This window comes from Tachypleus tridentatus, chromosome 7 (assembly GCF_004210375.1).
Source record: "Tachypleus tridentatus isolate NWPU-2018 chromosome 7, ASM421037v1, whole genome shotgun sequence".
NCBI classification, from domain to species: Eukaryota; Metazoa; Arthropoda; class Merostomata; order Xiphosura; family Limulidae; genus Tachypleus; species Tachypleus tridentatus.
This window is the reverse complement of record NC_134831.1, coordinates 178,777,847-178,801,818: the sequence shown is the minus strand read 5'-3', so window position 1 is coordinate 178,801,818 and position 23,972 is coordinate 178,777,847. Positions and strand designations below refer to the sequence as shown.

Genomic DNA, 23,972 nt, shown 5'->3' with positions numbered 1-23,972 from the left:
ATGTAAGCTTGTAAGTCAGACCCCTCGTGCTCTATAGTTTCCAAGCATATCTTACATAAAGTTTTGTGTACATTTGTAGTACATATGAGCAAGTTAGGTTGTCAAATCAGGGCAAATTAACACTAAAACTGCTAAACATCTGCTTCAGAGCATATACCTCTGTGCAAATTCAATATGGCGATCATACGGGTTTTTTATGTACGATAAAGAACATCATTGACTGGTTCGTTAGCAAGTCACATGCCCACGTCATTCGATGTTTGTTACAGAAGAGGTCATATCTAGGGAATGTCAGTAAATTAAAAAATCAAAGAAAACTGTGGAATTTTATTGATTTCACAAAGTAATTGACGTTAAGTGTGTTATGTTCTGAAAAAAATAAATGTATGTTGTTCCCATGTCAGATATTCCTGACCAAAGATATTCAGTAGTGAAACAAGAAAGAGATAGAACAAGTGACAAAAAACACAAACAGTAACCACGTGATATGGACTATGTAATGTGGACGTAACATATAAAGTATTATATAATTATTCTTGTAAAACTACTAGTAAACAGGCTATATAAGGGGAATAGGTAATTTCCCCGAATTTTCCTGTATAACATTTTTTTCTAAAAACAGAGAAATGCCAGAGAGCAAAGAGAAACTGGCGACTGTCTATTAACTGAATTTTTCTTTTCTATGAATTAACAGCCAGATGGGCTTTTATTTGACTTACAAAATAGCTTATCTTGGCTAGATTTCAAACGAAACATTAGTGAACAATATAATTCGGTTCTAGCCCCTGGTGGCGGTTAGGAAAAAGATACAAAAACAGAGCAACGAACGTAAGGAAGAGAGGGGGAAAATTCGTTTATATGTCGTGCAAGGGCTGTGCTCGATGTAATTTGAAGTTGGATAAGCCACACAAACAAACTTCGAAACTCGTTTTTTATGGATTACAACACTCGCTCCATGACTCAGTTGCTTGTGGTTTGCTCTGAATTTCGCGCAAAGTTACACGAGGGATATCTGTGCTAGCGTCCATAGTTCAGTAATCATAGGCTAGAAGTAAGGCAGTTAGAAACATCACCCACCGTCAACGTTTGGGCTACTCTTTTACAAAAGAACAGTGGGACTGACAGTTTAGGAAGCGAGCATGTTTGGTGATGGGAATTCGAACCCACGACCCTTATAAAACATGATTTTGATCAACATGGAAATGGACCTTGTGCACAAGTTAGGCGACAATGCCATCATTAGTAGCTCTGATTATCATTAGTAACAAACATGTCTGGATTCACATTGTTTTGGACTGATATCGAATTGAGTCGCTTTTTGTGTTTAGTTTCATTTATGAGGTACATTAGGTAGCAAGGTAGGGCATTAGATTAAAGTGTTCATTTTTACCCCTGTAGGTTTAGGTCCCAAATAACTTTTTAATTTATTCCTCCACTCTCAGGTCCCGGCATGGCCATGTGGTTAAGGTACTCGAGCGTAATCCGAGGATCACGGGTTCGAGTCCCCGTCACACCAAACATGCTCGCCCTATCATCCGTGTGGGCATTATAATGTTACGACCAATCCCACTATTCGTTGGTAAAAGAGTAGCCCAAGAGTTGGCGGTGGGTGATGATAACTAACTGCTTTCCATCTAGTCTTACACTGCTAAATTAGGGACGGCTAGTACAGATAGTTCTCGTGTAGCTTTGCGCAAAATTCAAAAACAAACCAAATCCTCCACTGTCAGTATTTTACTCGTTTGTGTAAAATTAAGTACATAGTTACACAATGTGGTATCTGTACTCTGCCCACCACGGGTATCAAAACCCGGCTTCTAACGATTAGAGTTCGCCGACATACTGCTGTGTCACTGTGGACTTATTTCTTTGTACTTTGCAATTCCTCTCTATCATCTTTTTGTATAAACTGATTGACTATTTAACTGTTCAATAAGGGTTTTCACTGTTTTCATTTTATGATTACTCCGTGACAGAATACTATTCTTCTATGATCAACGATCTTTAAGGAGTTTCATACTTCAAGTGAATCATGTAGATTATTTTAGTATACAGTTGTATGGAGTCAGTCTTTAGGAATACATATATTTCTCTTAAACGGCTTAATGGACTCAGTCCCTAAAAATATGTTTCTTCTAGATGGTTGTATGGAGTCAGTCTTTAAAAGATGTATCTCTTAGGTGGTTGTATGGAGTCAGTACTCAGGATTACATCTTTGATGGTTGTATGGAGTCAGTACTTAGGATTACACCTTAGATGGTTGTATAAAGTCAACCCTTAGCAACATTTCTCCTCATAAAACATGACAATTGGCACATAGAAATATTACCAAGGAAGAAAAATAACCGCTAATTTGTAGAGTAAAAAAATTCTCACGTGTTTGGTATTTTTATCTTATATCCTCCATCTTTAGTCTCATCGGTATTTTCATCTTTTTCAGAGCTTTAAGTTTATTATGAATAACAGAAGTGGTTTAATTTGTGTGGTAGCACTACTAAAGGAACAACAACATCTATCCGAACGTTGTATTTTATGGTTAAAAGAACACTATCTGTCATTGTTTCTAAAAGGCGAATCACGTTTTGGCCTAACACCACCAGAGGCGATCAAGGTAAGTACAGAAAATACTAAATCCATATATCAATGTATAGGCCCAGCATGGCCAAGCGTGATAAGGCGTGCGACTCGTAATCTGAGGGTCGCGGGTTCGCATCCTCGTCGCGCCAAACATGCTCGCCCTTTCAGCCGTGGAGGCGTTATAATGTGACGGTCAATCCCACTATTCGTTGGTAAAAGAGTAGGCCAAGAGTTGGCGGTAGGTGGTAATTACTAACTGTATTTCATCTAGTCTTACACTGCTAAATTAGGGACGGCTAGCAAGATAGCCCTCGAGTAGCTTTGTGCGAAATTCCAAACCAAACCAAACCAAATCAATATATAGTTGACGAGGTGTTTAGATATATGAAGTAATACGTGTGTAACATTTATTTAAAAACTTATTTTAACGCGAATATTTTCTGTTCACTAACCTCTTTGTTTTGTTCCACACACTTTCTTATAAGTCTTACTTGTGTAGTTCGGAGGACGTTTTGGGATTCAGAGTATTTTATTCTTCAACTATTGCACAACTATTTTAAATTGACGAGTTTTTCTTTTGGTAAACGCGGTAAATATTTTCACATAGCTTTTATGATATGTGATAACTGGTAGTGGTATCATATAATAAAAGACATTAGTAAATGTTATATTACTTTTTTTCCCACTCTAAATGGTTCATAATACTTACTATAGTGAAATTCTACACGCTGTTATGAATTATGTATTTATTTTACTAAAATTATCTCAAATTTCAGCTCATATTCAATTCATCTTTGTCGTGCATGGTTAATGCAACATATTATTATGCGTATAATTTAACAGCATCGTTAGAGGGTGTGCCTTCTATTTCGAAGAGTTTGTTTGCTTACTTCAGGGTTATATGTACATGGCCGTCCCTAATTTTGAGCTAATAGACCAGAGAGAGACGACGGCTAGTCTAGACTACCCACCGACAGTTTCTGAACTCCTTTTATCGGACCAAATAATAGTACTTGAATGTGACTCCTATAACGCACCCACGGCTTCAAAATCTGGAGAAAGTATTTGTGGCAACGAGCCACGAACCATGAAATTTCGGTTCAACAGTCGCAGTCTCAGTATGACCAGGTGGTTAGGGCGCTCGACTTATAATCTGAGATTTACAGGTTCGAATCTCCGTCACACCAAATATATTCGTCCTTGCAGCCGTAGGGGCATTATAAGTTTGGTCAATCCCACTATTCATTGGTGTAAGATTAGCCCAAGAGTTGGCAGTGGATGGTAATGATTAACTAGCTTCCTTCCCTCTAGCCGTACACTCTTAAATTAGGGATGGTTAGCAAAAATAGCTCCCGCGTAGCTTTGCGCGAAATGCAAAACAAACAAATCAATATTCGCAGCATTATAATCAGCAGAACCATACCCGGTTCGTTATGCAGTAGTTGTTACTACTTGGCACAAGTGAGCACTTAGAGTTTCTCAGGGATTCGTGAGCACTTATCTAATTTATATGACTTCTGGTTCCTTAGGTATGCGTCACATGCAATTTCCTTCTCATTTTTCTCCATACATGCGTGGAATGAATTTCTTTATGTACACAAGTATCAATATGCGAAGCTGTGCTTTCAGTTTTATGGGGAAGGGGGAAAGAAGAGATTTTTTTTACCCTATTTCAATCCTATTAAATCATTAGGCCATTTTGCAATGTTACCAATTTAGTGTTTGTTCTTTAGGTCTATCAATTGCCAGGGCCATTAAGGTCGTCATGGAGTTGAGACTCTACACCATTACTTTGGACGTGCGCGGAATTTGATTGGTTGTTGCTCTGCCGCGCCTCTTAGAGGGAAGCACGCATTAGAAAATAACTTTGTTTGTCTCATTTAAATGAGTTTTAAATCCATTTCGGTTTCTTCTCTTGCTACTAGTTGGTTTAATGTCCGTACTCTGAACTCAAAGTTGTTGTTTTTTTTTCCTATGGCTCAATTTTCCTTAACACCTAGGTGTACAAGCTAGTTAGTGTATAGAAAAATATATACCCTAATATGAAACGGCTAGCCAATGGGAATGAATATGTGAAACAAAAACAAACAAAAAAAACCCGCCCAGAATGCCAGTATTTCGTAAACCGGTGTGTAGAATGAAGCAATGTCATCCAATCACTCTTTTGAAGATAAGGATTTTTAAGGATTCTTAACACCCCCCGCTAGTACAGCGGTATGTCTCTGGATTTACAACGCTAAAATCAGGGGTTCGATTCCCCTCGGTGGGCTCAGCAGATAGCCCGAGTTGGCTTTGCTATAAGAAAACACACACACGGCTCTCAACATTGTTTTATTACAAGAACACGACATTTTCCACAGGGAAATATTGTTGTTATAACATAAAATGATTTTTAAAACAAACTTCAATCCTTTTAATATGTGGTATTAATTCTGAAAAGCAGGGAAATACAAATATCTCAATTAATTAAAGCTTCACCCGCTTGTGTGGAAGGAAATGATATTTTACTTTATATTTCTACTTATTTTGTGGTTTGTGATACCAGGACATTAAGGTGGAATAAGAGGGCATCCAGAAAAATAGGTGAATATATGCTTTCCATTCACGTTTCAGTTCATGACAGATTATTATAACTTCTGGTATCGATATGTTCAATATTGATAACGCCGTAAACGCGTAAGGGCTAAACGACAGGCCCAACTTGAATAACCGTCCACTAAGTTTGGGCTATCGGCCAGTCGGAGAACACCTGATCAGCTTCTGAAATCGAGTAACGAGATTTACTGTCACCTTTATAACGCACCCACAGTTTAAAATGTAAAGCGTGTTTAGAGACGTCGCAACTCAAACGTTGGACTTGGCCACACGTCTGGCTCGGAGTTTTCTATCCGTGCGTTTTCAACATATGTGTCTCTCTAAATTATTAATGCATGTGTGTTTATCTCTTTCTCAGTCTGTGCGTCTTTTTACACTAGGAATCACCGTTGCTCACATACTGAAGCTTTGCAAGTAAGCTGAGCCTAACTCAATTGCATCATGTCATTATCTTGTTAAAATGTATAAATTACAAGTGGTACAAGTACACGAGTTCTATAACCATCCTCATGTAACAAAGATTAACTTTGTTTTGTTGTTTTTTTTTTGTTTCACACAAGAGACTTGACGGACAGACTTAAAAATTGTTAAGAGTTAAGTGTCAGCCGATACTAAAGTTCACATTTCTATCTTACTCCCTTTTTACCGCTAGGTGGAATTACTGTTGCTTTTCCTGGAAGATAACATTAAGTGTTACAAAACGACTCGCGATATTCATAACACATGAGAAAGCCCAAAACAAAGTGACCTCTACTGGGTATATTTTCATCTGACCTCTGTTTCATTTACACACCAACAAATACGCGTGTTTATATAAACGCATGATTATATGTGTATATAAATTTATATACTAAAAGAATACCAATAAAACCCCACTGTCTTCTTTACTCCCAAAGACGACAGCCCCACTTCTTCGGAGCACTAGGTTTCATTGAATCCCTCCTTCTTATAATATAACAAATCTTTCTTTATGTCAAGTTATTTTTTTAAAGTCATTAATATATGTATACATCTATATACGTAACTATATCTACATGTGCTTATAAAGGAAGATTGATTTATGCTTTTTAGGCTTCATTGTACGTATTAACAGCGGTACTTAGTGTCACTAGGCAATCTCATAAGCCTGCTAATGTCGTTTTATTTTAAAGAAAACGAAAGACAGGTGAACGCTTTTAATGTTTGGCTGGAAATAATCTAACTAGTACAGTTTATCTTCGTTAATTACGAAAATAAATGTTAACATTATTTTAAGAATAATGTTTAATTTTTTCGACGTTCTTTATTCTTTTTTTCTTATGAACGTGCAATTGAAACACCAACCGCAATTGGACGAAAAATAAAAACTTCGTACATTTCACCAAAAACAATTATTACTTTGATTTTTTTTCAGACTTTAACGTGCACCTGGGAAAGAATATTGCACTAGAAGCGTTGTGCGAGCAAATAATTGTTTGCAAATGTCGTCGAAATTGGTGTAGGGCGTTCGGCTCGTCATCTGAGGGTCGCGGGTTCGAATCCCAGTCGTACCAAGCATGCTCGCCCTTTCAGCTGTGGGGGAGTTATAATGTTACGGTCAATTCCACTATTTATTGGTAAAAGACTAGCCCAAGAGTTGGCGGTGGGTGGTGATGACTAGGTACCTTCCCTTTAGTCTTACATTGCTAAATTAGGGACGGCTCGCTCAGATAGCCCTCGTGTAGGTTTGTGCGAAATTCAAAAACAAAGTGGCTCAGTTAGTTTCTCACAACTTCTGACACTAGACAAACGATTGATAACCCTTTTTTGTGTTTGTCTATCTATTTATGTCTATATATATCTTTTCAATTAATTGAATTAATACACTGACACCACGATGTTAATTTTCTATTGTAAACAAAAGAATGTTCTCGAAGACCAATATCATATTTTAATAACAATCAAAGACTTATTGTATTTATTATGTTGCTGACATGAACACTTAAATTAGACAGGAAAAATAATTTAATTTTATTAGAAATACAAGACAGAAATTTGAAACATATTTTGAAATAAAGAGATAAAAATATTCCAGTTTATTGTTTGATGTTTCTAAAATGCGGGTAGAAAATAAATTAGGTCGAATCACAAAATAAAAGTTGTGAAGTGTACTTAGGAAAATCTACAGTATGGATTTATATAAAATGGAATGAGATGAAAAAGATATCTTATAACCTTATTACAGATTGGAAATGTTTTCAAACCAATTTATCTCTGAAAGTAAAGTATTAATTCTTAATCGAATTATCAGTAGTAATACATGACATAGACTGGACATTTAGTTTGATATTGATAATACTGGACATTTAATTTGATACTGATAACACTGGACATTTAGTTTGATATTGATAATACACGACATTTAGTTTGATACTGATAATATTGGACATTTAGTTTGATACTGATAATACTGGACATTCAGTTTGATATTGATAATACTGGACATTTAGTTTCATATTAATAATACTGGACATATAGTTTGATATTGACAATATTGAACATTTGGTTTGATACTGATAATACTGGACATTTAGTTTGATACTGATTACACTGGACATTCAGTTTGATATTGATAATACTGGACATTTAGTTTGATACTAATTACACTGGACATTCAGTTTGATATTGATAATACTGGACATTTAGTTTGATATTGATATTACTGGACATTCAGTTTGATATTGATAATACTGGACATTTAGTTTGATATTAATAATACTGGACATTTAGTTTGATATTGATAATACTGGACATTTAGTTTGATACTGATAATACTGGACATTTTGTTCGTTTTGATAATACACGACATTTAGTTTGATACTGATAATACCGGACATTTAGTTTGATATTGATAATACTGGACATTCAGTTTGATACTGATAATACTGGACATTTAGTTTGATATTGATAATACTGGACATTTAGTTTGATACTGATAACACTGGACATTTAGTTTGATATTGATAATACACGACATTTAGTTTGATACTGATAATGTTTGACATTTAGTTTGATGCTGATAATACACGACATTTAGTTTGATACTGATAATACTGGACATTTTGTTCGTTATTGATAATACACGACATTTAGTTTGATACTGATAATACTGGACATTTTGTTCGTTATTGATAATACACGACATTTAGTTTGATACTGATAATACTGGACATTTAGTTTGATACTGATAATACTGGACATTTAGTTTGATACTGATAATACACGACATTTAGTTTGATATTAATAATACTGGACATTTAGTTTGATATTGATAATATTGGACATTTAATTTGATATTGATAATACTGGATATTCAGTTTGAATTGATAATACTGGACATTTGGTTTGATATTAATAATACTGGACATTTAGTTTGATATTGATAATACTGGACATTTAGTTTGATACTGATAATACTGGACATTTTGTTCGTTATTGATAATACACGACATTTAGTTTGATATTGATAATACTGGACATCTAGTTTGATACTGATAATACTGGATATTCAGTTTGAATTGATAATACTGGACATTTAGTTTGATACTGATTACACTGGACATTCAGTTTGATATTGATAATACTGGACATTTAGTTTGATATTAATAATACTGGACATTTAGTTTGATATTGATAATACTGGACATTTTGTTCGTTATTGGTAATACACGACATTTAGTTTGATACTGATAATACAGGACATTTAGTTTGATATTGATAATACTGGACATTCAGTTTGATACTGATAATACTGGACATTTAGTTTGATACTGATAATACTGGACATTTAGTTTGATACTGATAATACACGACATTTAGTTTGATATTAATAATACTGGACATTTAGTTTGATATTGATAATATTGGACATTTAATTTGATATTGATAATACTGGATATTCAGTTTGAATTGATAATACTGGACATTCAGTTTGATATTGATAATACTGGACATTTGGTTTGATATTAATAATACTGGACATTTAGTTTGATACTGATTACACTGGACATTCTGTTTGATATTGATAATACTGGACATTTTGTTCGTTATTGATAATACATGACATTTAGTTTGATACTGATAACAGTGGACATTCAGTGGGCTGCTCTTCATGGTTGATAAATAACGTGTTAACAATGTCAAATATTGTAAACAAACAAATAAAGAAATGGAGAAATATTAGTTAAACTAGCCGCGACATTTATAGAATTATAATAACAAAGAACATTAACCCCAACTGGTGATTGTGATCATAACACAGTTTAAACACATTACTAGTCCTAATAGATAAAGGTGTAAAAATGTAACCAATAACAAACAAAGTAATATATCTACTGAAAACTACCAGTAACAAAACATAAACTTTGGTAACTCTATTTGTAAATGATGACTGTCTTAAATTATCTAAAAAAAAACCAAAAAAACTCTGTATAAGACGAGATACAAAGTATTGACCCAGCAGGTTATTCAGTATAGACTTATGAATGATATGTGAACTTCTTTGTTTTTGTTAAAGAAAATAAATGTGGCTGATAATAAATTATGTTCTTATTATAATACAATGACAAATAGTTAGTTTATGTATCTTAGTAATGTTAACAATGTACTTTAATGTAACATAACTTATAAATTGTGTCAAATATTTTAGGAACACCATGTGTATCGCATGAGGAAGATAATTCTAAATTAATTAAGGTTCGTAATTTTATTATAATGTTAGGCTAAACTATCGTGTACGGTTATCAGTGTGAAATGTTGAAAACAACACATTCCTTAAATTAAAGTAATTACAGCGACTATAGTATGTTGATAGACTGAAATTATGGATTATATTAGAATATATCTAACCAAGTAACACCTACGTTGTGAAAGTAAACATGTTGTCAGATAAGAATTTATCGTAGGATTTAGTGGAATGGAACAAATTAGTTGTCAAACTGGTGGCTGTATTTATAAGAAGTTTACCGCAACCAATCATCGATTAGTTTGCCTCATATTTTGTTCAATCTGGAGAGGTAATGGTCGGTCAAATTTAAACTTTTTGTTTTTGTAAAATAACTTTGCATTTGTGAAATATACTTACACCAGATTAAACTCCTAATGAAAGTTGTAAAGATCTATCATTGTTCGAAATTTAGAAGAAAAAAAAAACTCTATAAACATTAAATATGATTTTGTATCAAATAAGGTTTACGTACTTTTGATGCGTAATAAAATACAGAAAGAAATTCCATCAAATCTGGAGGATATCATATCTTTAACAAATTGTCTTGAAACTTGGTATGTGAAATAAAACTTCAGTTGTATACGTATTCTGAAAGCATGCTTTAGCTTGGATTACTACAGTCTGAGCTACAGAAAGTTGAACGTTGTAAAACCATTATTCCTGTTAATAACACACGGAGCGTCTCCTGCAAGTTACTTTGGCTGTAAGACACACTGTCACGTGTCTTCATTTACGATCGGATTTAGATGTATTGATGGATGAATATTATAAGGCAAAATATTGTGAGAATTCCACACTATGCCATTTTATCTTCCTATGTGGTATCAATACATATAACGATTATTAAGTCATATATTGTATTAGGTAAATGTTTTGGTTGTTAGCTTGTTAAAATTATTCATCGAATGTTTGATAATTATCGGTTTGATACTGGATATTACAGAAAACGTAAACTTTATTTTGATAATTTTAATATCCATTTGAAGTATGTGTAAATAAGTAACATTAGTTACAAGTAGTTTGCATAAATATATATGCGTGTGATGGCATAATGGACGATTTCTCTTGGTGTGACGAGCATTTGTTTGGTGTCAAACTTGGAAAAAAAAAACTTCTTTGGTTATTTTAATAACTGACTAACTTTAGAGGGACGAGAGTTCACTGGTCATTACTATCCATCGCCAATTCTTATGCTACTCTTTTACCAACGAATAGGGGGATTGACCGTAACTTAATAACGCCCCCTACACTTTGGTGTGAGGGGGATTCGAACCTGTGACCTTCAGATTACGAGTCTAGTTCTTTAACCACCTAGCCATGCCTGCTATTTGAGAGGTAGAAAGTAAGGCTTTAACTGTAATTATTAACATGCAGTTCCACAAGTTCGTGGCGGTTGTTACCTTGGAAACTACTACATGGTGACGACTCAATCTTTCATATTCGTCTCTGTGTTAGAGCAAATTTCATCCATAAACGAGGCAGCTTTAGACTTTGCTGTCACGTTTCTTTTTCGCTTGTTTTCGTGCGATTTTTATTTAAATATTTGACGTCCATTTTTTTTCTTACGACAGTTTATAATCTATTGTATAATCTTTGTTTCTTAGTGCTTCTAGATAATTAATTTATATTTATTCCCTTATAGTGAGGTCCGAAACTAATTGTTGCTCAAGTTGTACCATTTTCTGTAGATTACCAAAAGTTCTTTTCTGTTAGTTAGTTATCTCACACTTAAAATCTTTATCGATGGATTAGCAGAATCCCTTTTCTGTTGGATAATTTTTATTACAGATAAGTCGAATGTGGCTCAATGGTTAACGTCTGACCATGAATAAGAAGTTACAGCATTCACGACCCCTTAACAAAAGAAAACAAAATGTGTTCTGCACTTTGGGTCCGTGGTTGCGTTATAAGAGTGACAATCAACTTTCACTGTTTGGTTTCGCAAAGAGTAGCCCAAGAGCTTGTGGTGGTTGTTTTTGACTTGCTGACTTCTTTCTCTAGCCTATTAGATCAAAATTAGGGTTAGCTAGTGCAAATAGCCTGACTTGCTGCCTTCTTTCTCTAACCTATCAGATTAAAATTAGGGTTAGCTAGTGCAAATAGCCTGACTTGCTGTCTTTTTTCTCTAGCCTATCAGATCAAAATTAGGGTTAGCTAGTGCAAATAGCACTTGATAAGTTGTGTGAGAAGAGGATAGCTGCGCTTCCCTACTTTATAAAATGTTTTATTTTTGTTCTTTTCACATGCCTGTAAAAATTATTCTACCATTCATAGATTAACAGCTCTTTTGCAAACAAAATATCTAGACGGCAAATTTCTCATGCGTGCATTAAGACAGAACAAGCACGTGACAAAGACGTCATAGTTTTAAGACGCTCGAGCTTTAAGATCGATTTTAAATGGAGATAAAAAGATCGATACACAGTTAATATCCAAAAGAGCATTATTAATAAACTAGAATCGATTTAAAAGTTCTCTATAAGTGTTTATTGATTACAAAATTTGTATGTCTTCTTCTGATACTGTCTATATGACGACAACAGAAAACAAGAATTATCTACAATACATTGAAAGGATTTATGTTTGCAGACACAAATCTGAAAGCGCGAAATCAGAGAATTTTTCGATTTCCGCTTACCGATATGAGCCGTTCTCACAGAACTCTCACATATCATATAAACTGTTTTATTGGACATAGTTTAGGTCGATAGAAAAATGGTTGAAAGAAATCCAATGGGTTTAACGTCGTTAACATCGGATCGGCAACAATATTAATCAATTTTTATGCAAACACGAGTTTAACTTGTATATTCTAAACGGTAGGCCACGCTCAGCCCTGATATTACAGATGATAAAAACTTCCAACGTCTATGTAATGGTCAGCCCATAACACATGACGTTATATTTATAAAGTTCCAGCATGTCTTTTAAAACAATTTCTAATTGGAAATCTTTTGTGTTAGTTTATATTTATGGCAAAGCTACTAAGGTTATATGATGCTGTCCCTAATTTTAAACTGTTGACTAGGGGTCAAAGTAATCAGACTGTAGTACCATGTTATCCATCATACGTGCTAATGGATTGACTGTCACTCTTATAACGATTCACAGCTTAATGCGTGATGAATATTTCGTTGTTTTCCAGATCCATGCGGCCCACGGGGTTGTTATTAACCTCAAACTTACAGAATGGGATACCTGTTACTGTAACAACCACGAGTATTAAAATAAGGTTTTAACGTTCATAAGCCCCAAAGGCTTAGCAGTGAGCCACTAGAGAACAAATGAGCTGTTGTCTCAACATGTTCAGAAAAGGTTTTATTTTGTTTCAAAGATTAATTTTATCAAGTCGGTAACTGATTACTGACGTTATAAGCATTCATACCTACCGCTAAGCCACTGAACTTTCCTATAGGTATAACATACCTTAATAAACCGGCAGCTAGGTGGGTTAAGACATGCGACTTGTTATTTAAAGGGTCGCGGTTTCGAATTTCCGTCACACCAAACATGCTTGCCTTTTCAACCGTGGGGGCGTTATAATGTGACGGTCAAACTCACTATTCGTTGGTAAAAGAGTAGCTCAAGAGTTGGCGGTTGGTGGTGATGATTAGCTGACTTCCCTTTAGTCTTACACTGCAAAATTCGGGGCGATTAGCGCAGACAGCCCTCGAGTAGCTTTGCGCAAAATTCAAAACAAACAAACAAACAAACAAACAAACAACTGAAAATATATATATATTTTATAATTTAAATAACTGCCAACCTTTATTTCGACACGTGGTCATTCATACAATTTACGTTATTTTACGCCAACGTCAAAATTATTTTTTCCTAAGTCAAGAGATCACGCGACAATAAAAACTGAATTATAAATATTTTGTTTGAAAGTTTATGTTGTAGAATAAAAACAACAACAACCTAAACGTAACATTATTCTTAAATATAAAAAAAAATATTGTTAATGACGTAATATTTCAGAAAACACCTAAAGTGTAACACGTTCAAATAATTACTCAGAGTAACCAAAAACCAGAAGGACTTAAAAATTTCGTTTTTGTTTAGGGATAAATTTAGTTATATACATTTACAAGCCTGTCACGTGATTAACTTTAAGGAAACCTAATAAAAATAAAACCCAGCAAAGCTGAACAAAACAAATAAACTCATTTATTCCGTTACGTTAGAGAAAACATTTTTCCAATTAACTTTCAAATTTTCATTTCTAGACTATCGGAAGCAAATGATTAGCACAGATTGACGCGTTGTTAGCCTATTGGGTATAGCGTTATCAATAAAGAGGCGGGGTCAAGCTCTTCAAATCTTTCATAATAAAATCAAAGCGTAATTAAAGTCTATTAAACGTTACTGAGAAAGAAAATTCTTTGATTGGGCTGCAACAGCCCAGAATTAGTATTATACATTGTCTTGGCAACTGAAATAGACAAGAACAAACGAAGTGTATGTGTATATGTTGCTTAGCAGCATTGTTTTCCCTGATACGTGTTATATTATATATATATATACAGCTAGCCAGCTGTGTACGAACTAGTTTAAATCCAGAATAACACACTTATCGAAGATGGTTTGTTTGTTTGTTTTGAATTTCGCGCAAAGCTACTCAAGGACTATCTGCGCTAGTCGTCCCTAATTTAGCAGTGTAAGACTAGAGGGAAAGCAGCTACTCATCACCACCCACCGCAAACTCTTGGGTTATTCTTTTACCAACGAATAGTAGGATTGACTGTCACATTATAACGCCCCTACGAGCATGTTTGGCGCGACGGGGATTCAAACCTGCAACCCTCAAATTACGAGTTGAGCGCCTTAACCCACCTAGTTATGACGGGCCTCAAAGGTGGACATTATATAGAAAATCATCCAAGTTTCGTCCAACTACATTAAGGAAAATAAAGATTTGTTTATATAAGGTCCTTATTATTGATTCTGGTAGATAGCTAACTTTATGGTGTTAACTTCACGTCTACAAATATATTCTCAACAAAAGGTTTAGTGAAATCAAGTTTAGAAATGAGTTATTATTAGAGAAAGGGGTGGTATTCTTCAGTCATGAAAGAGACCCTGCACATCCTTGAGGAATACTTGTTGAATACGTACAGCCCAAATCGTCAGACGTATTAGTATACTGGCAGTGGATAATTGAGACGTATCTCCAATGAAAACAAACGTTTAATTATGAACCAAAAACAAACAAACACTACTTATTCTAGAAAACAGCTATAGATCTAAGCATCTGAATGCATCACAAACTTGACTGTAGAACGTTGCGTCGTAACTTACATCTCCCTAAGCCTGAAATGATGTAAGATTACGAAACTCAGTGATAATAGTACTTGGTTTTTTTTTTTTTAATTTTGCGCAAAGTTACACGAGAGGTATCTGCGCTTGCCATACCTGATTTAGCGGTGTAACACTAGAGGAAAGGATGATAGTTATCACCACCCACCGCCAACACTTGGGCTACTATTTTACCAACGAATAGTGGGATTGATCTTGACATTATATCATCCCCATGGCTGAAAGGACGAACATATTTAGTGGGACGGGAATTCGAACTCACGACCTTCAGATTCCAAGTCGACCGCCCTGTAATTACCATTAGTCTTACACTGTTGTGTTGAAATAACATTTCTCACGTGATAAAATTCGGAGGTGCAAAGTGTAATGAAGTGTTGAAGGTTTTTCATGTATTTAACTATAAAACTACCATAACGAATACATTAATGAAATTATTTAAAGCAGTTTATCAGATTGTAATGGGCCCCGGCATGGCTAGTGGGTTAGGGCGCTCGATTCGTAATCTGAGGATCGCGGGATCGGATTCCCGTCGCATCGAATACGCTCGTCCTTTCAGCCGTGGGGGCATTACAATGTGACGATCAATCCTACTATTAGTTGGTAAGGAGTTCTAACACTCTCCTCTCGCCTTTCTCTTAACAGAGTTGGAACGCTTTGGTAGTGAGATAAATCACAACACAATATTGAAACGATTACAGCGAGTACATGCTTAATAATCGAATTGCTGGAAATTTATCCCCCCAAAATAAGGATATTTCTCTTATTCTGAACGTTCTTTCTCAGCTGCGTATCCTGATGATTAGATAGCACTGGTGGCTGTTAATTAAACGTGAATAGTTTTTTGTAGCTTGTTTCCAAGGGTATGCCTTTGTAGATAATTTTGTGTACTGGTGCTAGTGGCCAGCTCCACTAACTAATAAAGGCCTAGGAACTTTAGATATCCAAGTAAAACGCTAAAAACGATAATCATCTATCGTCCTATCATCTTGCTCCCTCCTGGGACAGCGGTTAGTTCTCGTATTTACAACGCTAAAATCCAGGGTTCGATTCCCCTCGGTGAACACAGTAGATAGCCCGATGTCGCTTTGCTATAAGAAAACATACGCAATCACACGTCACACCATCTTTCGGCGTTCGAGTTGTTCATCGGTAAGTCTCTGAAGCTAAAATACAGGGTTCGATTCTCTACGGTGGGTAGAGCGCAGATGATTCACAGTGTAGGAACAACATAATCTTCCGGGTATGATAAAATAATTGTTAATATTAAATCAAAGTTTGGTTTTGCGATAGCTTCGATTATTTTTATTTTGTTATAAAACTCTAAGTACAGTCGGAACCTTTAGAGTCTACTCTCTCAGATCAGATTTGATAGGCCCCATATTGGCCAGGTGGTTATGGCATTCGACTCGTTATCTAAGGGTCGCGGTTTTGAATCCCCGTCACACCAAACATGCTCCCCTTTTCAGCCGTGGGGGCGTTATAATGCGGCGGTCTGTCCCACTATTCGTTAGTAAAAAAGTATCCCAAGAGTTGGCGGTGGGTGGTGATGACTAGCTGTCTCCCCTCTAGTCTTTCACTGCAAAATTACGAACGGATAGCGCAGATATCTTTTGTGTAGCTTTTGCGAGAAAATTCAAAACAAAACCAATCTGAAACAAGCTAGATCTGAAAAAGGACCAAGACAGTATGTAACTAGTTGCATATCAGACCGTTGGAAGCCCGACGCCCAGTGAAACAAACACATCAAACTTAGTGTGAAACTTGGTTTTTTTTTCTGCGTTTTTAAAAGCGATGACAAAAACCGATTTTAGTTAGCCGAGAACATAAAACAAACAAGCAGAAAACGTCTTTTTCTGATTTGTACACGAGATTCTAGCCAACACGAACAATTCAACTTGACATAGGCGTAGCTTCATTCTATTATTGGTAGAATACGTGGGAAAACAATTTATACGTGTACTTTAAAAGTTTCGACCTTGCTAGGTCATCTTCTGGTTAACAAAGAAGTGTTTTCCTGTTTTTTAAGATAGACAGATATGAAAAGTATGTTGATAACCTAATGAAGTGCTGACAACGATTCAGTGTTTGTTTGTTTAGTTGTAATTAAGCACAAAGCTACACAATGGTTTATCTGTTCTCTGCCCACCAAGGGTATCGAAACCCAGGTTTTAGTGTTGTAAATCCGCAGAAATTTTAATGACTTTAACATCAAAGCGACAACAGAAGCTTATGAAACTGAAAGAAACGTTTAAACATCGGATGTAGCACATGGAACATCATAATATGTTAGCACATAAAACATCATGAGATATTAGCACATGAAACATCATAAGGTGTTAGCACATGAAACATCATGAGATATTAGCACATAGAACATCATAAGATGTTAGCACATGGAACATCATGAGATGTTAGCACATGGAATATCATAAGATATTAGCACATGAAATATCATGAGATGTTAGCACATGAAACATCATAAGATGTTAGCACGTGAAACATCATGAGATATTAGCACATGGAACATCATAAGATATTAGCACATGAAACATCATAAGATGTTAGCTTTAAAAAAAAACCTTACTTTCTTCCCCTTATTTTGTGTACTGAGTAGCCACAAAGGAAAGAATCACGAAGCTCGAAGTAGTCAAACAGTATTCTCTTGTTTATGTTTTACAACATTCCCTTGTTTATATCTTACAGTATCCCCTTGTTTATACCTTACAGTGTTCTCTTGTTTATACCTTACAGTGTTCTCTTGTTCATACCTTACAGTGTTCTCTTACAGTATCCTCTTGTTCATACCTTACAGTGTTCTCTTACAGTATCCTCTTGTTTATACCTTACATAGTTCTCTTGTTTATACCTTACAGTGTTATCTTAAAGTATTCTCTTGTTTAAACGTTACAGTGTTCTCTTACAGTATCCTCTTGTTTATACCTTACAGTGTTTTTTACAGTATTCTCTTGTTTATACCTTACAGTGTTCTCTTACAGTATCCTCTTGTTTATACCTTACAGTGTTTTTTTACACTATTCTTTTGTTTATACCTTACAGTGTTCTCTTACAGTATCCTCTTGTTTATACCTTACAGTGTTCTCTTACAGTATCCTCTTGTTTATACCTTACAGTGTTTTTTACACTATTCTCTTGTTTATACCTTACAGTGTTCTCTTACAGTATCCTCTTGTTTATACCTTACAGTGTTCTCTTACAGTATTCTCTTGTTTATACCTCACAGTGTTCTCTTACAGTATCCTCTTGTTTATACCTTACAGTGTTTTTTACACTATTCTCTTGTTTATACCTTACAGTGTTCTCTTGTTTATACCTTACAGTGTTCTCTTACAGTATCCTCTTGTTTATACCTTACAGTGTTCTCTTACAGTATCCTCTTGTTTATACCTTACAGTGTTCTCTTACAGTATCCTCTTGTTTATATCTTACAGTATCTCTTGCTTATACCTCACAGTGTTTTCTTAAAGTATTCTCTTGTTTAAACGTTACAGTGTTCTCTTGCAGTATTCTCTTGTTTATATCTTACAGTATTCCCTTTTTATATATTAAATATATGTTTTTATTGTTGATATTATTAGCATTATTTTCTATTTTAGAATAGATATAAAAAAGTGTTGGCTCGCCACCTATCGTGAAGAATGTACATTTTTCCATCTGATATTTAGCATGTAAGAGAAATTCTCTTCTTATCTTTTCTGGCACCAGGTTTTAGGGGGCGGACTTGAAGACCTTCCAAAATGGGTATAAAGAGTCAACAAAACCGGTTCGCTCTGTATCTCATCTCTAGAATTTACCTTTTCTTGTGAAGAGACAAACGTCATTATCGTGGATCTAAAGGGTAAGGTAGGTAAAAAGCACTCAAATCACTCATTTTTTTTTTTAGAACAAGCATTCTCAAGGTTTTTTCTTCGAATCTTTCTGTCATCCTGTACTCAGGTAACAAAACGAAAAAACAAATATCAAAAGAATGTTTTTTTTAAATTCATTCTAAAACATACCTTAAACCCATAATTTTACCGTTAAATTGTTAGTACAAACCAAACAACGTGATATCTACAATGCGTCCATTATGGGAATCGAACACTGGATTTTTGTGTTATAAGAACCGAGACTTACCGCTGACCCATCGTGGCCGTTGAAGGTGAAATTAGTCTTTTTTTTAAGAATATAAGCCGTTTATAACACTATTTCAATTATTTATTCAGTAATGTGATAAGGTTATACAACATACACACACACGGGCAGATTTCTGATACTACAAGTAAAGCCTATTTGTACTTTTGTTGTTGTTGTTGCTTTGAATTAAGCACAAAGCTACAGAATGGGCTATCTGTGCTCTGTCCACCACGGGTATCGAAACTCGGTTTATAGCGTTGTAAGTCCTCAGACATGCCGCTGAGCCAACTGGAGGGGGGCTATTTGTACTTTACAGAATGTAATGTATCATTTGCGAATTAAAAACAGTATGGACTTTGCAAAAATAAAGCTATTATATGACAGAATAGCGTTGAAACGTGTGCCAATACCACATCATCGGGAAGTGGATGGATTCCTGGTTGCAGTTGGAGGGACTGCATTCGTTAAAACAGTGTAGAAGCATATCATTATTTTTAAACAAAAATATTGAAGTTTAATCTCATATGCGGGTTTCAAGAAATATTCTTTTCTGTTAAACTTTGCTGTTCATTTAGCGACATATGTAACTTTTATTTTGTTAAAGAAGATAGACATTTCTTAATGTTATAAGTATTTATTTTATACAGACATGGCTAAGAGAAATGAAAAATCGAAATATGAAATTTAAAATGTGGGACTGTTTATTCTAAGAAAGTGTTATGCAATTTTTAGTGACGTCATCTATTGAATGTTAGTGAAGACATAACGTAATATAATATTATGTAAAAGGCAGTTGCCTTTAAATTTTACGAAAAGTAATTGCACAGATATTTCTTATTCATTCAAATATAAATTCATATAAGATTAATGTAAGTTTAATATAAGAAACTTGACCACATTAGCGCTGTTTCCGGTGCTATATAGTTGTTGCTAAAATTAAACCTTTAGGAGAGAACTGTGTGAAAGAAATGTTAGAGACACAAAATGGCTACAAATTTGGACACAAAATGACAAGCTGTAATTGAGATTCCAGAACAAACTCGTGCCAGGAAAGCATGAGTAGTCAAATATTTCCACCCCATTTAAGAAACATGCTATTAAGTGCATAAAGCATCTTATAATGTTAATTACACTTTTCTTTCGTTGGCCACAGATGTGACTAGGAGGTGATTAAATCTATGAATTAGGACTATAATGACACAATTAAAACATTACGTAGTATTATTGTCACAAATTGGTTCTTGAAAAAAATATATACTGTTTTTTATTTTTAAATGTTAAAAGTATTAAACAAAACAAAAACGTTTTTACCCGCTAGGGCTCCCGTTTACGTTGAACACTAATTACCATTTTTGTCATTAGTGTTGCGTTTTTCGTTTTTCTTTTAATTATCATTATTTTTAAAGACACCAGGCGTATCTATGTTGAATGTTGTACGTATATTCCTGTTACGCACTGACTTACTCTATTGTAAGCATAACAAAATGTCAACAGTATACCACAATATGTCGGACATATCCGTTGCCATATTCATTCTTCGACAGTATAAAAAAGACTTACCACCTTAACAGTCGTTGTTGTAATAAATGGCTTAGATAAATAATATTCTAAAAAAAACTATTGTTTTTCAACCGCTGTGATGAGCTCTGTATTAAGCCACATGCATGGTCGGCAATGGTTGAAATACTAGGATTATGCACACTTTTAAATATTGAAATTTCCTGATTAGTCCTATAATTAATTACCTTTATCTTTATTTGATGTACTGTATGTATGATGTACTATTGTGTTTACAGTTTCTATTGAAGATGAAGACTAGTTTTCAAACGAGTGTTTCTCTGATATTTTAAACTAAAATTAATTATACAACAGCATTGTAATTACGGTAGGCTTAACTTTAATAAATTTTCATCACGCATCTCCATCAGTCATTAGTTAAATTTCTTTAATCACTACACTTCCGACTGAATGTGACATTTTTTTAAATTTACTTATCCATTAATTTCCTTTTGTTTCAGATTGGATACACCAAACCCTGACTATCATTTCCGCTTAAGATTAATTCCCATTGGTAGAGTTTTTCGATTTTCAATTTTGAGAAGTACTGACTGGAATCATACGTTTATGGGAGTATCTGACAGAAACGTTCGAAAGATTCAATTATTCTGCATTGAAAATCCTGCATTTTCTGTTAAACACGGATTGATTAAAGTCTTTACAGAATTATTTATAGCATGTAATCTTTGTGGATAGAAGATAAAAAAAAACCTTTTTATAGCACGAGGAAACATTGAACATTGATTGATTGATTGATTTTTTTCCTTCAACTTTTCAGCTCGACATGATTAATTGACCGAAAAGTTTGTCATGGAGGACTGGACATCGATCTTGAACAATTCTCGACCCTTAAATCACAGCTCACCTCAGGACAGGTCAAGAACTTTGTCCGATCTCACTTACAAGTGTTTAGTTGGTGCTTTTTTAGGGTTCATAATTTTTTTCTCAATTGCTGGTAATTTACTGGTTTGTTTGGCTATTTACAGAGATCGAAGGTTACGCAAATTAGGGAACCTCTTCCTTGTCTCTCTGGCGGTGTCCGACCTCTTTGTTTCTTCGCTGGTCATGACCTTTGCGGTTGTTAATGATTTGATGGGTTACTGGATGTTCGGTCCACAATTCTGCGACACGTGGGTCGCTTTTGATGTAATGTGTTGCACTGCTTCCATCTTGAACCTGTGTTCTGTTAGCTTCGATAGATTCGTACACATTAAGGATCCTTTACGCTACAACTGTTGGATGACAAAACGAGTGGTTCTTGGTTCGATTTGTTTAATCTGGCTGATGTCCGCCCTAGTGTCTTTCCTCCCCATTAGCCTTGGATGGCATAAGCCTAAAGATTCGGACTTCGCAGGTATTCTGGAGGAAGAACGCCCAACCTGTGCTTTGGAGCTGACGCCCGTCTACGCCGTCGTATCTTCTTCGATCAGTTTCTACGCACCTTGCGTTGTTATGATTGCCTTGTACGCAAGGCTTTACCTGTACGCTAGAAAACACGTGAAAAATATTCGCGCCACTGAACCCGTTTGCGACGTGAGGTCCCCTAACTCCCACCACTCGTCTCACGCCAGAGAACACAAAGCCTCCATTACACTCGGGATTATCGTGGGTGTGTTTCTCGTCTGTTGGGTACCGTTTTTTTCCGTAAACATTATAGCGGCGTTTTGTAAATCGTGCATATCGGACTTGGTGTGGAAGTGTCTCACGTGGCTCGGCTACTTTAACTCAACTTTGAATCCCGTAATTTACAGTATTTTCAACGCAGAATTTAGGGACGCGTTTCGAAAAATCCTCTTCTCCAAATCGCCCGAAACGTCTTGCCCTCACTGGGCGTGTTGTAAGGGCTGCCAACTGACACCGCCCAAGCCAAGCGTGTCTCGATACGATAGAAAACTAATAGCTCTACACACAGACCACTGTCACTTTGACCTCGACGACCAGGGTAAGATGAGTCAAGTGTAAAGCTACATGGACAAACAAAGTTAGGAAACGTGATAATCTATAGATGTTAGTTCATTCAATTGTCATTTGTATATTTCATGGTTTATCTTAGAATTCTCTAAAATAATTAAACGTATACTGTATATAAGTGTGAATCTTTTTCTTGTATTTTAAAGGTTTATTCACTCTTTTCAACGGTAAAGTAATAAATTATAAATCCTGTATAAAGATGTATATTGTTAAAAAAGAATCCAGATGTCGCCGCTGCTGTCCATGTCTGTAGCGTGTTGTTTAATGACGTGATATAGATTATCAAATGTGTGTATTTTGTTGTTGTTTTTTTAAAAAATAAAACATTCAAAGCTTTCACGCTACCATAAAAGAAATTAAATACTATTATTGTTTGATATTTTTATTATTTATAACGTCTCTATGATCGTTGTAGTTGTAAAAAGGACGGGCAGAGTTTGAAGCCCGAACCTCAATGAACCAGAATGAATAATTTATCAACATCAACTCGTGACGAGGGTAAACTTTCTTAGAACGAGATTAAAAATCCACCTGACCATCAGTATAGCAAATTAAATATACAAAATATACAAAATAGAATTAAAAAATAAATTATAATGTAAGGTTCTTATGTTTCTTATTAAGCCTAAAGCTACACAAAGTGCTATCTGTGCTCTGCTCACGGGTATCGAAATCTGATTTTTAGTAGTATAAGTCCATAGACTTGCCACTAGGGGCGTTTGTTTTAGACAGTTTCAATAATTTATTTCTTGCGAGTATTTCTTTATTCGGTGGTTTTGCACAGTTTGATTAAATTCATTCCTACCGTGTTCACGATGGGAAATTCAGAATAATCCATATATAAACGTATGACGAGGAAAAGTATTCGTTTATATACGGAACAAACGCTTCTGTTACAGTTTGTACTTATTATAAGTAAGAGCGTCTTTCATGTTAACGTTACTAAAGGCCAGGTGGTTAAGGTACTCGACTCTTAATCTGAGGGTCGCAGGTTCGAATCCCTGTCACACCAAAATATGCTCACCCTTTCAGCCGTGGGGACGTTATAATGTGACGGTTAATTCCACTATTCGTT

At 35.1% G+C, this 23,972-nt stretch overlaps 1 pseudogene across 3 annotated transcripts in view; it reads left to right on the top strand.

Moving 5' to 3' along the window:
* Positions 1 to 23,258, top strand: part of LOC143257366 (dopamine receptor 1 pseudogene) — a 54,399-nt pseudogene extending 31,141 nt beyond the window's left edge. Inside the window, exons 2-3 of one of the 3 annotated variants that reach the window (XR_013031817.1) lie at positions 18,959 to 19,096; positions 21,705 to 23,258. The product of XR_013031817.1 is annotated as a dopamine receptor 1 pseudogene, transcript variant X2 (transcript). Of the gene's footprint in view, positions 1 to 18,958; positions 19,097 to 21,387 lie in introns of all 3 variants that reach the window. The other 2 variants (XR_013031816.1, XR_013031818.1) reach the window with 2 other exon arrangements.
* Positions 23,259 to 23,972: the final 714 nt, after the last annotated feature.